The sequence below is a fragment of the Drosophila ananassae genome, assembly GCF_017639315.1.
Source record: "Drosophila ananassae strain 14024-0371.13 chromosome 4 unlocalized genomic scaffold, ASM1763931v2 tig00000054, whole genome shotgun sequence".
Lineage (NCBI taxonomy): Eukaryota > Metazoa > Arthropoda > Insecta > Diptera > Drosophilidae > Drosophila > Drosophila ananassae.
In genome coordinates, this window is record NW_025319037.1 from 1753617 (window position 1) to 1766474 (window position 12858).

At 38.8% G+C, this 12858-nt stretch overlaps 1 long non-coding RNA gene across 1 annotated transcript; it reads left to right on the top strand.

Annotated features, from left to right (window-relative positions):
• The first annotated feature begins 11893 nt into the window (after nucleotides 1-11893).
• LOC123257739 lies at nucleotides 11894-12606 on the top strand. The gene is made up of 2 exons (XR_006507854.1): nucleotides 11894-12087; nucleotides 12221-12606. It is a non-coding gene; the product is annotated as an uncharacterized LOC123257739 (long non-coding RNA).
• Nucleotides 12607-12858: the final 252 nt, after the last annotated feature.

Sequence of the window (12858 nt, forward strand, 5' to 3'; positions counted from 1 at the left end):
TCCCGGAATTAACGTTTATTACCCTTGTCAAAAACATATCTTGAGCCATCCCACGACATTTATGGCAATTACTTTTTTTGTCAAAATGTAGACGGCCGCACTTTCACTGGCTTCTCCCCTCATGGGGAGAGAAAAAATATATAGAAGTTTCACCTGGTAAATTGTTTATTTTTCTAAATAAATTGGTAGTCATAGTTAAAAAATGTGTACCAAAAGACTCCGACCAAAGTTGATATTCTTTACTAATTTTTTATATTTCTTTTTTAGAAACCCCCAGAAAAGCCAGCAATGAAGAGGACATAAATGTGCATAGATCAGATCAACATGTTATACAAAAAAGAAAGTAGAAGAAAGTCACCATCCGCAGTTTAATGCACCAAATTTAAGTCGCTATCATTTTGTAAGTAGCCAAGAGGTAAGTTTCCATCTTGGTTTTTTTTTTAAATTTTGTTGCTAAATCTAAACTTATAATAAAAACTTTAAAGTTGTTTCTAATGAAAAGTGTAGTTTTTTCTGCCTTTGATTTAACATGTCAATTTAATTTTAGGTTGCGAACAAAGCTCAAGGTTCTATTCAAAGTTCAAAGAATACTTCTGAACTAGTCAACATAAAAGGCGGTGATGAATCATCTATGGTTTGGAAAGTTAAACGACGACCAGATGGATCTCGGTACATTGTGAAACGACCGGTGCGTAATCGCACAATTCAAAAAAATATTCGGGGAAATGAGCTACCTACTGAAGAGGAAACAATATCAGAAGAGAAAATTGGTCGTTGTTGGACAAAGGATGAACGGAAAAGGCATATAGAACGGGCACGAGAGCGGCGACATCATAAAACATAGCTGCACGAAAAACAATAAATGTTTTTTCCTATATATCCTAAGTAATACATTACATAGCTTTACTTAGAATTAAATATGTAGCATTCATATTTGTTTTTTTATAAGTTTATAAAAATAATTACTTAAAAATATATTAGAAATGTTTTTTGTGTCACAGGAAAATTAACATTTATTTAAAAAAAACATGATTTGTAGCAAAAAAACAAAAAGTTTGTGGCCTAGAATGGGGAGAATGGGGGAGATTATATAAGGTAAAGTGTCTGATTGCACTCAACTTGGTGAATGCCAGCATGATCCTTATCACTGCTCTCCCCAAGCCGACGCACTACCTCCACGTGGTTCTCCCTGGATTGTCACTCAACACCCGTTGTCTGACAAACTAAAGCGCGCGACGAGAGTCCTAGCTCTTCAAACTAGGTTGTGGCGTAGGACTTGAAATCCACCCACGGAAAACAAATCTTCAGTGAATGTAGCAGATGAAGCCTCGGAACGGAACCAATCTAAAGTTGACGACCATGGCACACGTAAAAAGGACAATGATTTGAGAGTATGCACTTGGAATGTACGCACATTGTACAGACCAGGTGCTGCTCAACAGCTAGCAGATACCCTCAATAAATGTAGGGCTGACATCACTGCTATCCAGGAAATGCGATGGATAGGACAAGGTTGCCTTAGGAAGAAGAACTGCGACATTTACTACAGCTGCCATCCAGAACGGCATGAATTTGGCTGTGGCTTCGTTGTAGGCGCCAGACTGCGGCGCCGGGTCTCTCACTTTCTGCCAATAAACGAGAGACTTGCAACGATCCGAATTACTGCCAAATTCTTCAACATCAGCCTGATATGTGCGCATGCCCCAACCGAAGAAAAGGACGATGTCACCAAGGATGCTTTCTATGCGGAGCTCGACCGGGCTTACGGACGCTGTCCTTCCCATGACATTAAGATCCTCCTTGGGGATTTTAATGCCAAGGTAGGGCGAGAAGACATCTTTGGTGCCACCGTCGGGCAATTTAGTCTACACGAGACCACCTCGAGCAATGGTCTCAGATTAATAGGCTTTGCTGCAGCGCATAATATGGTAGTTCGTAGTACTGGGTTTCGTCATTTGGACATACACAAGGCATCATGGCTCTCTCCTGATCGACTGACCAGAAATCAGATAGATCATGTTGTGATCGATGCAAGGCATGCATCTAACGTACTCGACGTGCGATCCTGTCGGGGTCCCAACATCGACTCCGACCATTATCTTGTTGCAGCTAAGATTCGCACACGGCTATGTGTTGCGAAGGTTGCACGTCGAGGACTGTTGAGAAAGCTGGACATCGGGAAGCTGCAATCACAACGGACAAGGGATGCATTCTCCACTCAAGTCACAGGCCTACTGAGCCGAGCAACTCCAACACCTGAAGACATCAGCAATATGTGGGCACTCATATCCCACTCCCTGCGAACTTCTGCAGAAGAGGTCATCGGATTCCAACGTACCCCAAAGAGGAATCCATGGTACGACCAGGAGTGTCGCGACGCAACAGCTGCAAAAGACGCCGCCTACGGAAGAACACTGCAAGCTGGGGCCACAAGGGCTGTTGTCGAGGTCTACAGGTCAAGGAGGAGAGATGAGAAACGCCTCTTCAGACGCAAGAAGAGAGAACAGGAGAGGCGTGAGTGTGAGAGCATTGAGAGCAGCAGAGACCGGAATGAAGCTCGTAACTTCTACCAGAGGGTTAAGCGTCTGACCCAAGGTTTTAAGACTGGAGGAGTTGCGTGCAAGGACGATGACGGAAACCTAATCACAGATGCAGAGATTGTGCTGAGGTTATGGAGGGATCACTTCTCAAGTCTATTAGCTGGCTCTGGCCATGATGACTATGGAGAGTATGATCCACAAACCCCAATCTATGGTACTGATGTGGACGTACCGACCCCAAGCCATGCCGAAGTCAAGGATGCAATCCAACGACTTAAAAACAATAAATCCGCAGGTGCTGACGGCCTGCCGGCTGAATTGTTTAAGGCTGCTGGTGATATGTTGGTAGGGAGCATGCACAAACTAATCAGCAAGATATGGCTTACGGAGAGCATGCCCGACGATTGGTACCACAGCATGATCTGTCCTATCCTGAAGAAGGGTGATGCCACATTGCGCACCAATTACCGTGGCATTAGTCTTCTTCCAGTCGCATACAAGGTCCTTACGAGCGTACTGTGTGAAAAACTTAAACCACATGCCGAAGCACTGATTGGACCTTATCAGTGCGGGTTCAGGCCTGGCAAATCCACTATTGACCAGATTTTCACCTTGCGCCAAATCCTGGAGAAGTCCTACGAAAATCAGATCGACACATATCACCTCTTCGTCGATTACAAGGCAGCATTCGATAGTCCCCGGCGAGATCGCCTATATGCCGCCATGTCTGAGCTTGGTATACCAGCAAAGCTAATACGGCTTTGCATGATGACATTGAGCAACACCATCAGCTCTGTCAGGGTAGGAAATGACCAATCTGAAACCTTTTATACCAAGTGTGGTCTCAGACAAGGCGACTCGCTGTCTTGTATGCTCTTCAACATTCTAATGGAGAGTATTATAAGGAAGGCTGGTGTGCATCGGACGGGCACTATTCTAACAAACAGATGTGTCCAACTCCTTGGCTACGCTGATGATATTGATATCATTGGCCGAACCAAGCGTGATGTTACAGCAGCCTTCGGGGCTATTGAAAAAGAGTCAGCTAAAGTAGGACTGGCAGTTAACATGGATAAGACAAAGTTTATGGTGTGCTCTAGCAGGGAATCGCGGCGTCTTGATTCCCAGCTATCTGCAGGAAGCCATAGCTTTGAGTCCGTGAAGGAATTCATTTACCTTGGATCTGCAATATCTAGCACAAATGATGTCAGCCTGGAGATTAAGCGGAGAATCACACTTGCCAACAGGTGCTACTTTGGGCTCAGTAGGCACTTTAACAGTAGAGCTCTCTCTCGACCGACAAAAATAACACTCTACAGGACGCTCATTCTTCCAGTACTCTTATATGGTGCGGAGTGCTGGACAGTGGTGCAATCCGATGCAGCTGCTCTTGGAGTGTTCGAGAGAAAGATTCTCCGCAAAATCTTCGGTCCAATCTGCGTTGGCGATGCTTATCGCACCAGATGGAACCACGAGCTGTATGAGCTGTACGGGGATGTTGATATAGTAAGCCGAGTCAAAATTCAAAGACTCCGCTGGCTGGGTCACATCGCCCGTATGGAAGAAGACGCTCCGGCTCGTAAGGTATTTGATGCGGTAATAGTCGGAAAACGGAGGAGAGGACGACCCCGGATACGTTGGCAGGACCAGGTGATGGAAGCCCTGTCTACATCTGGTGTTACCAACTGGCGAGCGCGGGCCCAGGACAGGAAAGCGTGGAGGCAGATTGTGCAACAGGCTGTGACCCGATAGGGTTGTGATGGCCATTTATATTATATATTGTGGCCTAGAATAAGAAATAAATCGCATACAAAAAAATGGCGTAATTTTTTTAAAAGGGTAATAATGATGAATTGGTTTATATTTTTTCACTCAGAAAATAATCATTATTCTTTGATCGAAAAAATATATATCAGGAATAAACATTATTTATGATTTTTATTTTTTTTCGCTCACTTGATTCAAGATTGTGGGCTATTTGAACACTTTTCTGGATATTTGAATGCATATACATATCATTATGTGTGTATGTATCACTGTGAGTCTTCCTCTATTACTCCTCCGTATAATGAAATAACCTTCAGGCTCCTTTGAACCAAAGTCTAGAACACATATAGGTTCCATCACCCACAGTTTCAGCAGTACACAAAAAAGTATTTTGAAAATGTTTTGAGCCAAACTATTTCTACAGCTAATCGACCGATTTTTAGAGGAGTTATAGACATTTTTATATATTCTGTTTCCCACATAGGCTTTCAGTATTTTTGAGCGCACAGATCTCAGAAACGTAGTCGTATTCAACACATTTTTACGCGATGACTGTGCAGTACAGCATTATTATTATTATTATCGCAGATTGCGGATTATTATCGCAGTGTAAAATAAAACTTACAAAAAAACAGGATATTATTCTGAGTCATATCCCCCCCCATAGCCAAAAGCTATCTACGCCACTGAATACTTCTGAACTAGTCAACATAAAAGGCGGTGATGAATCATCTATGGTTTGGAAAGTTAAACGACGACCAGATGGATCTCGGTAAATTGTGAAACGACCGGTGCGTAATCGCACAATTCAAAAAAATATTCGGGGAAATGAGCTACCTACTGAAGAGGAAACAATATCAGAAGTGAAAATAGGTCGTTGTTGGACAAAGGATGATAATTACTTAAAAAAATATTAGAAATGTTTTTTGTGTCACAGGAAAATTAACATTTATTTAAAAAAAACATGATTTGTAGCAAAAAAACAAAAAGTTTGTGGCCTAGAATAAAAAATAAATCGCATACAAAAAAATGGCGTAATTTTTTTAAAAGGATAATAATGATGAATTGGTTTATATTTTTTCACTCAGAAAATAATCATTATTCTTTGATCGAAAAAATATATATTAGGAATAAACATTATTTATGATTTTTATTTTTTTTCGCTCACTTGATTCAAGATTGTGGGCTATTTGAAAACTTTTCTGGATATTTGAATGCATATACATATCATTAGATCAAAAACACAGGTACATATTAATACTGTGAGTCTTCCTCTATTACTACTCCGTATCATGAAATAACCTTCAGGCTCCTTTGAACCAAAGTCTAGAACACACATAGGTTCCATCACCCACAGTTTCAGCGGTACACAAAAAAGTATTTTGAAAATGTTTTGAGCCAAACTATTTCTACAGCTAATCGACCGATTTTTAGAGGAGTTATAGACATTTATATATATTCTGTTTCCCACATAGGCTTTCAGTATTTTTGAGCGCACAGATCTCAGAAGCGTAGAAAGAACGTGTAAAAGTTCCGACTAATTGTACCTGGATTCTGCAAGGGACTGATCGGGTTCACCATGCGCTTGCTGTGATCAGGCTAGAGTTGATGTGAGATACTTGAAGTCCTGGGTTGGTTGTCCTCAAGTACAGATAGTATGGGGTTTCGGCGGATTCCGTATCGGCCGATCCTAGTTGTGGGCCGTTTCACGGGAGCAACTTTCGAAGTAGGTTGGATAACGCGGTTCCTATTTGTGGTCCGTTTTACGGAAGCAACATTCGAAGTAGATTAGATACCGAAGGCTACTTGTGGTCCGTTTTACACAGAAGCCACTCGAAGTGGGTTTGATGACGAAAGTTCTACTTGTTGTCAGTTTACACAGGAGCCACTCGAAGTAGATAGTTTTAAGAAAGTCCTACTTGTGGTCCGTTTTACACAGGAGCAACTCTCGAAGTAGGTTTGTTTTAAGAGAGTCCTACTTGTGGTCCGTTTTACGCAGGATCACTCGAAGTAGGTTGGTTTTAAGTGCCATACCTTGACACTGAGTAACGAACCGATCTACTCTGTATTCGCAACTATCTTTATTTTAGAAGAACAAATCTTTTACAGATTCTAAATTATACATAATTATACAAAGGTCAATGTTATGAACGTGTTGGAACGACACTGGCATTACCCACCTCTGAGTCTGCTCAGTCAGATTGCTGGTCATGCATGGCATGTTCATGCATTTCGGCTTAGCTAGCTGGCTTTGCTTGCTTCGGTCAGTCGGTCAATCTTCCCGCTTATACTGCTGATTACCGCTTCTGGCGCCGCTTCGCTCCCGGAATTAACGTTTATTACCATTGTCAAAAACATATCTTGAGCCATCCCACGACATTTATGGCAATTACTTTTTTTTGTCAAAATGTAGACGGCCGCAATTTCACTGGGGGAGAAGCCCTCATGGGGAGGGAAAAAATATAAAGAAGTTTCACCTGGTAAATTGTTTATTTTTCTAAATAAATTGGTAGTCATAGTTAAAAAATGTGTACCAAAAAACTCCGACCAAAGTTGATATTCTTTACTAATTTTTTATATTTCATTTTTAGAAACCCCCAGAAAAGCCAGCAATGAAGAGGACATAAATGTGCATAGATCAGATCAACATGTTATACAAATAAAGAAAGTAGAAGAAAGTCACCATCCGCAGTTTAATGCACCAAATTTAAGTCGCTATCATTTTGTAAGTAGCCAAGAGGTAAGTTTCCATCTTGGTTTTTTTTTTAAATTTTGTTGCTAAATCTAAACTTATAATAAAAACTTTAAAGTTGTTTGTAATGAAAAGTGTAGTTTTTTCTGCCTTTGATTTAACATGTCAATTTAATTTTAGGTTGCGAACAAAGCTCAAGGTTCTATTCAAAGTTCAAAGAATACTTCCAGTAGCGTAGATAGGGGGGGATCAGGGGGATCAATACCCCCCTTGGGTCTGAGAATTATAAGATGATATAATCTCAAAATTGAAAAAGAAACACATTTTTACGCGATGACTGTGCAGTACAGCATTATTATTATTATTATCGCAGATTGCGGATTATTATCGCAGTGTAAAATAAAACTTACAAAAAAACAGGATATTATTCTGAGTCATATCCCCCCCCCATAGCCAAAAGCTATCTACGCCACTGAATACTTCTGAACTAGTCAACATAAAAGGCGGTGATGAATCATCTATGGTTTGGAAAGTTAAACGACGACCAGATGGATCTCGGTAAATTGTGAAACGACCGGTGCGTAATCGCACAATTCAAAAAAATATTCGGGGAAATGAGCTACCTACTGAAGAGGAAACAATATCAGAAGTGAAAATAGGTCGTTGTTGGACAAAGGATGATAATTACTTAAAAAAATATTAGAAATGTTTTTTGTGTCACAGGAAAATTAACATTTATTTAAAAAAAACATGATTTGTAGCAAAAAAACAAAAAGTTTGTGGCCTAGAATAAAAAATAAATCGCATACAAAAAAATGGCGTAATTTTTTTAAAAGGATAATAATGATGAATTGGTTTATATTTTTTCACTCAGAAAATAATCATTATTCTTTGATCGAAAAAATATATATTAGGAATAAACATTATTTATGATTTTTATTTTTTTTCGCTCACTTGATTCAAGATTGTGGGCTATTTGAAAACTTTTCTGGATATTTGAATGCATATACATATCATTAGATCAAAAACACAGGTACATATTAATACTGTGAGTCTTCCTCTATTACTACTCCGTATCATGAAATAACCTTCAGGCTCCTTTGAACCAAAGTCTAGAACACACATAGGTTCCATCACCCACAGTTTCAGCGGTACACAAAAAAGTATTTTGAAAATGTTTTGAGCCAAACTATTTCTACAGCTAATCGACCGATTTTTAGAGGACATTTATATATATTCTGTTTCCCACATAGGCTTTCAGTATTTTTGAGCGCACAGATCTCAGAAACGTAGAAAGAACGTGTAAAAGTTCCGACTAATTGTACCTGGATTCTGCAAGGGACTGATCGGGTTCACCATGCGCTTGCTGTGATCAGGCTAGAGTTGATGTGAGATACTTGAAGTCCTGGGTTGGTTGTCCTCAAGTACAGATAGTATGGGGTTTCGGCGGATTCCGTATCGGCCGATCCTAGTTGTGGGCCGTTTCACGGGAGCAACTTTCGAAGTAGGTTGGATAACGCGGTTCCTATTTGTGGTCCGTTTTACGGAAGCAACACTCGAAGTAGATTAGATACCGAAGGCTACTTGTGGTCCGTTTTACACAGAAGCCACTCGAAGTGGGTTTGATGACGAAAGTTCTACTTGTTGTCAGTTTACACAGGAGCCACTCGAAGTAGATAGTTTTAAGAAAGTCCTACTTGTGGTCCGTTTTACACAGGAGCAACTCTCGAAGTAGGTTTGTTTTAAGAGAGTCCTACTTGTGGTCCATTTTACGCAGGATCACTCGAAGTAGGTTGGTTTTAAGTGCCATACCTTGACACTGAGTAACGAACCGATCTACTCTGTATTCGCAACTATCTTTATTTTAGAAGAACAAATCTTTTACAGATTCTAAATTATACATAATTATACAAAGGTCAATGTTATGAACGTGTTGGAACGACACTGGCATTACCCACCTCTGAGTCTGCTCAGTCAGATTGCTGGTCATGCATGGCATGTTCATGCATTTCGGCTTAGCTAGCTGGCTTTGCTTGCTTCGGTCAGTCGGTCAATCTTCCCGCTTATACTGCTGATTACCGCTTCTGGCGCCGCTTCGCTCCCGGAATTAACGTTTATTACCATTGTCAAAAACATATCTTGAGCCATCCCACGACATTTATGGCAATTACTTTTTTTTGTCAAAATGTAGACGGCCGCAATTTCACTGGGGGAGAAGCCCTCATGGGGAGGGAAAAAATATAAAGAAGTTTCACCTGGTAAATTGTTTATTTTTCTAAATAAATTGGTAGTCATAGTTAAAAAATGTGTACCAAAAAACTCCGACCAAAGTTGATATTCTTTACTAATTTTTTATATTTCATTTTTAGAAACCCCCAGAAAAGCCAGCAATGAAGAGGACATAAATGTGCATAGATCAGATCAACATGTTATACAAATAAAGAAAGTAGAAGAAAGTCACCATCCGCAGTTTAATGCACCAAATTTAAGTCGCTATCATTTTGTAAGTAGCCAAGAGGTAAGTTTCCATCTTGGTTTTTTTTTTAAATTTTGTTGCTAAATCTAAACTTATAATAAAAACTTTAAAGTTGTTTGTAATGAAAAGTGTAGTTTTTTCTGCCTTTGATTTAACATGTCAATTTAATTTTAGGTTGCGAACAAAGCTCAAGGTTCTATTCAAAGTTCAAAGAATACTTCCAGTAGCGTAGATAGGGGGGGATCAGGGGGATCAATACCCCCCTTGGGTCTGAGAATTATAAGATGATATAATCTCAAAATTGAAAAAGAAACACATTTTTACGCGATGACTGTGCAGTACAGCATTATTATTATTATTATCGCAGATTGCGGATTATTATCGCAGTGTAAAATAAAACTTACAAAAAAACAGGATATTATTCTGAGTCATATCCCCCCCATAGCAAAAAGCTATCTACGCCACTGAATACTTCTGAACTAGTCAACATAAAAGGCGGTGATGAATCATCTATGGTTTGGAAAGTTAAACGACGACCAGATGGATCTCGGTAAATTGTGAAACGACCGGTGCGTAATCGCACAATTCAAAAAAATATTCGGGGAAATGAGCTACCTTCTGAAGAGGAAACAATATCAGAAGTGAAAATTGGTCGTTGTTGGACAAAGGATGAACGGAAAAGGCATATAGAACGGGCACGAGAGCGGCGACATCATAAAACATAGCTGCACGAAAAACAATAAATGTTTTTTCCTATATATCCTAAGTAATACATTACATAGCTTTACTTAGAATTAAATATGTAGCATTGATATTTGTTTTTTTATAAGTTTATAAAAATAATTACTTAAAAAATATTGGAAATGTTTTTTGTGTCACAGGAAATTAACATTTATTTAAAAAAAACATGATTTGTAGCAAAAAAACAAAAAGTTTGTGGCCTAGAATAAAAAATAAATCGCATACAAAAAAATGGCGAAATTAATAATGATGAATTGGTTTATATTTTTTCACTCAGAAAATAATCATTATTCTTTGATCGAAAAAATATATATCAGGAATAAACATTATTTATGATTTTTATTTTTTTTCGCTCACTTGATTCAAGATTGTGGGCTATTTGAAAACTTTTCTGGATATTTGAATGCATATACATATCATTAGATCAAAAACCCAGGTACATATTAATACTGTGAGTCTTCCTCTATTACTACTCCGTATCATGAAATAACCTTCAGGCTCCTTTGAACCAAAGTCTAGAACACACATAGGTTCCATCACCCACAGTTTCAGCGGTACACAAAAAAGTATTTTGAAAATGTTTCGAGCCAAACTATTTCTACAGCTAATCGACCGATTTTTAGAGGAGTTATAGACATTTATATATATTCTGTTTCCCACATAGGCTTTCAGTATTTTTGAGCGCACAGATCTCAGAAACGTAGAAAGAACGTGTAAAAGTTCCGACTAATTGTACCTGGATTCTGCAAGGGACTGATCGGGTTCACCATGCGCTTGCTGTGATCAGGCTAGAGTTGATGTGAGATACTTGAAGTCCTGGGTTGGTTGTCCTCAAGTACAGATAGTACGGGGTTTCGGCGGATTCCGTATAGGCCGATCCTAGTTGTGGGCCGTTGCACGGGAGCAACACTCGAAGTAGATTAGATACCGAAGGCTACTTGTGGTCCGTTTTACACAGGAGCCACTCGAAGTGGGTTTTGATGACGAAAGTTCTACTTGTTGTCAGTTTACACAGGAGCCACTCGAAGTAGATAGTTTTAAGAAAGTCCTACTTGTGGTCCGTTTTACACAGGAGCAACTCTCGAAGTAGGTTTGTTTTAAGAGAGTCCTACTTGTGGTCCATTTTACGCAGGATCACTCGAAGTAGGTTGGTTTTAAGTGCCATACCTTGACACTGAGTAACGAACCGATCTACTCTGTATTCGCAACTATCTTTATTTTAGAAGAACAATTCTTTTACAGATTCTAAATTATACATAAATATACAAAGGTCAATGTTATGAACGTGTTGGAACGACACTGGCATTACCCACCTCTGAGTCTGCTCAGTCAGATTGCTGGTCATGCATGGCATGTTCATGCATTTCGGCTTAGCTAGCTGGCTTTGCTTGCTTCGGTCAGTCGGTCAATCTTCCCGCTTATACTGCTGATTACCGCTTCTGGCGCCGCTTCGCTCCCGGAATTAACGTTTATTACCCTTGTCAAAAACATATCTTGAGCCATCCCACGACATTTATGGCAATTACTTTTTTTTGTCAAAATGTAGACGGCCGCAATTTCACTGGCTTCTCCCCTCATGGGGAGGGGAAAAATATATAGAAGTTTCACCTGGTAAATTGTTTATTTTTCTAAATAAATTGGTAGTCATAGTTAAAAAATGTGTACCAAAAAACTCCGACCAAAGTTGATATTCTTTACTAATTTTTTATATTTCTTTTTTAGAAACCCCCAGAAAAGCCAGCAATGAAGAGGACATAAATGTGCATAGATCAGATCAACATGTTATACAAATAAAGAAAGTAGAAGAAAGTCACCATCCGCAGTTTAATGCACCAAATTTAAGTCGCTATCATTTTGTAAGTAGCCAAGAGGTAAGTTTCCATCTTGGTTTTTTTTTTAAATTTTGTTGCTAAATCTAAACTTATAATAAAAACTTTAAAGTTGTTTTGTAATGAAAAGTGTAGTTTTTTCTGCCTTTGATTTAACATGTCAATTTAATTTTAGGTTGCGAACAAAGCTCAAGGTTCTATTCAAAGTTCAAAGAATACTTCTGAACTAGTCAACATAAAAGGCGGTGATGAATCATCTTTGGTTTGGAAAGTTAAACGACGACCAGATGGATCTCGGTACATTGTGAAACGACCTGTGCGTAATCGCACAATTCAAAAAAATATTCGGGGAAATGAGCTACCTACTGAAGAGGAAACAATATCAGAAGTGAAAATTGGTCGTTGTTGGACAAAGGATGAACGGAAAAGGCATATAGAACGGGCACGAGAGCGGCGACATCATAAAACATAGCTGCACGAAAAACAATAAATGTTTTTTCCTATATATCCTAAGTAATACATTACATAGCTTTACTTAGAATTAAATATGTAGCATTCATATTTGTTTTTTTATAAGTTTATAAAAATAATTACTTAAAAAAATATTAGAAATGTTTTTTGTGTCACAGAAAAATTAACATTTATTTAAAAAAAAACATGATTTGTAGCAAAAAAACAAAAAGTTTGTGGCCTAGAATAAAAAATAAATCGCATACAAAAAAAATTAATTTTTTTAAAAGGGTAATAATGATGAATTGGTTTATATTTTTTCACTCAGAAAATAATCATTATTCTTTGATCGAAAAAATATAT